This window comes from Triticum dicoccoides, chromosome 3A (genome assembly GCF_002162155.2).
Source record: "Triticum dicoccoides isolate Atlit2015 ecotype Zavitan chromosome 3A, WEW_v2.0, whole genome shotgun sequence".
Lineage (NCBI taxonomy): Eukaryota > Viridiplantae > Streptophyta > Magnoliopsida > Poales > Poaceae > Triticum > Triticum dicoccoides.
Genome location: NC_041384.1, coordinates 96,212,073 through 96,216,647, shown reverse-complemented (window position 1 = coordinate 96,216,647; position 4,575 = coordinate 96,212,073). Strand labels below are relative to the sequence as shown.

Genomic DNA, 4,575 nt, shown 5'->3' with positions numbered 1-4,575 from the left:
TCATCAACGCAGAAAAAAAGTTCATGGTCAAGGTTAATATTATAGGTCTGGGCGTCGACAATCGCTGGTGGTTTCTCTCATGCAAGGACTGCCATAAAACAACATATACCTGCGACAGACATTATCGATGCTCAGACAACACGTGCTCTTCTGTCGCAGCAGATCCTTCATGAGTGCTTTTACCACGAGAGCTTCTGTTCTGGTTTATCTGATAAATTATTTCTCAATCCGTTTGCCTTGCAATGTCTAGGTACTGTCTATGCACCTTCGGAAGCGATGGTGCAGATGAGGCAGAATTTATGTTCTTTGATAGGGCTGCAAATAGTGTTGTTGGCAGGCCACTCATGACTTTGATCTACCGCAAGTACCCAGGTTTTACAAGTGCACTTGAACTTGCCGAGATAGGAGGTGCTGATGTAGGCTTGCCTGTTAAAATTTCCCGTCTTGTTACCCGGAAGTTTACCCTTGTCGTCACTATCTCCACGAAGAGCTTCCAGCCTTCAAGCACCCAGCTGTCCTTTCAAGTTAGCAGGATTGCTGAAGCCTTTAAACCTGATCTTGTTCTCTTGGGAATTGCTGGTGCGTCACATGCACCTGGCGCATCATCTTCTGCTGATAGCTCAGGCACGACCGTGCCTATCCTCACTTCTTACCCTATAGGATCGTCTACGCTTGTCATGTTGCCTCCCAATGAGGTATATCTGCTATTGATTCTCTTTCTCAAATTTCCTTTCAGTCGTTTGACTCCTGAACTATTTGTTTGGCAGATGAACACTCCTATATCTGTGTTCAAAGGAAAGGACATGGTATAAAGCCTAAAACACCAAGGTATTGTCATTGTCTTTGCCATGTCATGCATATTGAAAATTCAGTGTGTTCTCTTGCAAATAACTATTTTTTTACAGCAAATCACCGTGTCCTAAGAACGCTCGCCGCAAGCTCCTTGCTGGACCATCGCTGTCTCAGGACGCCACCCTATCTGACTCAACTACAAATGTAGATCCCCAGGCTGAAGGCGATGCTTCTGCTGGAAAAGCTGTTCAGCCTACATCCGTGACAAATGTTCGTGGACATTTTTACTATGCAAATATGTTTCTGCTTATGTATAGACAAAGCTTCATTTTCAATAGAATTTAATGCTGCTAAACTAAACAGATTGGCGAGGAAACCGAAGCTGCAGCTGCTGAGGATTCAAAGGGCGTTCTTGTTGTCCAGTCTATAACCAAAAGGTTAAAATTCATAATTGTTATATTCAGTGCCTTTAGCATAGAATGTGACTTAATTCTCCTTACTTTATATTACTACATGCACATGCCATTTTCCTTGTCCCATGCAAGATAACTTGATTCATGAACTCGAGTTGATTAACCATACAGTGGAATTAGCTGTGTGTTAGCGTTTGGTTTCCTTTCTGCTTGTTTATGGCATCGTCCATTTCATCTGCTTAATCTTTATGACCTTGTTGTTTTTATTACATTCCATGTCTTTGGGTCCTTTTTGATGCAATTGGACTTGCTAACACGCCTCCTCGCTTTGCCAATGGACAAAACTCAGGGCAAACCCTGCTGCAAAGGGGAGTAGCGCTTCAAAGAAGGCAAGACAGTAGTTCTTCCATGAACTGCACTAGATATGTACATACGGTATGACTAGCGTGCTTTCCGTTCGCTTTTTGCTGTTACCATGCTAGATGATATGTAATCATACAATGCTTGTGCTTTTTGTTCTCCTCAGGGCTACTTCTGTGTTCTATCTGCCTATCAAGCTACGTTTACCGCTGGATGGTTGTGTCGCTGACGAGAGATTTCGACTTTGCTGCACCACAAGAACGATCTAGATAGCAGATTTGAAGGTCGTCAACTCAGCACACTTTTGGACATGCACTTAATATATTTTGTGTGTCTTTGTAAGGCAAGGCTTTGACAGCTACAGACGTATGTCAAGCCACTGCCGTAACAATTCCTCTATCTAAGCCGTTAAAAAGACCAGCTACTATGCATTGTAAATATCACCTTTATCCCTTCCTACATTATCCTCCTTCGCATGACAATTTCTGCTCTCTATAAATACAGCTAGGATATCCTGCTTTATCTAGATCTTACCGTTGTTACTATATTATGTGTGTTTGCTTGTGCTTTTCATTTACTGCTGGGCTTGATGATCTAAAAATGGTTCTCCTTTACTGGTTTATCTCACATTGCCAGACATACTAATTTTTTCCAGTTGATTGACTGCAATACTGCATCATTCAAGTCTTGTTTTCCTCTTCTCTCTCTATTAGTACAAGCATTAGGGATTAAAAGCTATGAAATCTTAATATTTAGAACCGATAGTATCATCCTTACTTCATTTTCCTTGTGTCCTTGACGGGTTATTACCTGCTACCAGGTGTTTTTTTTGAGCACTTATGCAGGTCATCCTTCCTATTTAGATTTAAGTAGATCCATATGCTCGCTGCCTCTCGTGTCCCGGTCCTTCACAAAGCTTGATTTCTGTTGTTCATTTGTTTTTCCCTGGAATCAAAATCATATATTAAAGGAGTGGGGAAAAGAGCCCCGTTCGCATACCATTCTTACAATGTATTAATTGCAAGAGTGCACACCCTTAGGATCACCTACATAGCTAACCACTCATTCCGTTGAACTAACTAAACCTCCGAGCAAGGTGGTGGGTTCGCCTTTGAGCCTGGCTATGCTCCACGCTCTACATTGCTTTTCCATGTTGGAAACCACGGGCGTAGCACATGGAGTTGCTCCGTCCCAAAGAAGGAGAAGCTCTTGTAGTTTCTCCTCATCCATGTCCGCCCCTACCTTGAGCGCACAAGCTCCGCCTTGTGCTGTATCAGAGGTTGTAGGTTTATATATGGTCACATCAAATACGGTGCTAATTTTTAAGTCCTCACTCCTTTAATAAGATCAATATTAGTTACCTCACAACATGAGCATAGAATGCATGTTCACGCCCTGCAAGGATTTTTTACAATTATATTTATATACTATAAACTTATAATAAATTATGAGAAAAACTTATTATTAACATTTTTATATCCGTATAGTAGATAGATTATTTATACCTCTTATTATTTTATCACAATACAGCGATTACCGTATTTAAACATCAAACAAATATACACTTTATTTAATTATTCTACTGATTATAATAACATGCAAAATTATATAATCTTAATCTATTATCATCCTTACATTCTACAAAATATTTTTATAACTAATAACTATTTTCAACTATATTTAAAATATGCACTACATATATTATAATGTAAAATATTATCCGTCCTTATCCTTATACTTTATAATACCAATATATTGCAATATTGTCTAATATTACTCTATGGCCCAATGGCATTTCTATCGAACCATAACCGAGGCCCTTCTTCTAGCCTGCCACATCCACCCAACCTTATCATGTTGCTCTAAAAAAATAGTTATGTCTGCTGCCCCGTTCTTATCTCCTTCCCACATCTGCTCACCCACGTCTGCTCGATTTTTTTTCAAAACTATCACATTATTTGAAGCAAATTCGGAAACTACAGCATGCTTTGGAGAAATATCAAGTCTAGCACCCTGTCGGCCAGGTGTTGGCCGAAAAGGGTGTTTTCGGCCACCTCTAGGCCGAAATAGGGTTTTCGGCCATGCCTTGGCCGAAAAGGTGCAAAGCTGGCCGAAGAGGGGTGTTTTCGGCCACCCTTTGGCCGAAAAGGACTTTTTGGCCTAGTGTAGGCCAAAAAATACTTGTTGGTCAATCGTAGGCTGAAAAGTACTTTTTGGTCAAGTTTAGGCCGAAAAGTCCCTTGGACCACCTTTTTCCGTTAACTGTTGGCCAATGTATTTTCCCGCCAACCCCTTCGTTGATGCAACCCTCTTGCCCTTCGACGATGTGGTCCTTTTGCCATCCGTCGATGCAGAACTATTGCCCTTCGAGGATGCAGAAGTCTTGCCCAACAGATAACGGAAAGGTGGGCCCAAGGAACTTTTCGGCCTACACTAGACCAAAAAGTACTTTTCGGACTAGTATAGACCAAAAAGTACTTTTCGGCCTACATTTGACCAAAAAGACCTTTTGGGCCAAACAGCAGCCGAAAACAGCCATTTCGGCTAGCTCAACCACTTTTCGGCCATGGCAAGGCCGAAAACCCTACTTCGGCCAACAGTTGGCCGAAAACCCTACTTCGGCCAACAGTTGGCCGAAAACTACCTTTTCGGCCTGCACGTGGCAGAGGGTCCTAGTTTTGCATTTTTTTCATTATGTGCTATAGTTTCCGAAATTGCTACAAAATACGTCATAGTTTTGAAAAAAAATCCGTCCGCTCACCCTCGTCTGCTCTCTACCTGCACTGTACCCGCGGTCGCCTGGATCCCCCGCAAGCAGAGGAGCTCCCAGCCAGCCAACTTGCAGGTAATCCTCATGGAAACCTCTCGCTCCCTCCTTCTCATTCCCCCGTGGTGTTGCTGGATGGAGAAATCCCCATCCCTCTCTCTCTCTCTCTCTCTCTCTCTCTCTCTCTCTCTCTCTCTCTCTCTCTCTCTCTCTCTCTCTCTCTCTCTCTCTCTCTCTCTCTCT

General features: G+C 42.3%; 1 long non-coding RNA gene across 1 annotated transcript in view; it reads left to right on the top strand.

Moving 5' to 3' along the window:
* The first annotated feature begins 4,323 nt into the window (after window positions 1-4,323).
* LOC119271307 overlaps window positions 4,324-4,575 on the top strand; it is a 2,370-nt gene continuing 2,118 nt past the window's right edge. The window contains exon 1 of the long non-coding RNA XR_005134481.1: window positions 4,324-4,410. This is a non-coding gene — a long non-coding RNA (uncharacterized LOC119271307). The remainder of the gene's footprint in view (window positions 4,411-4,575) is intronic.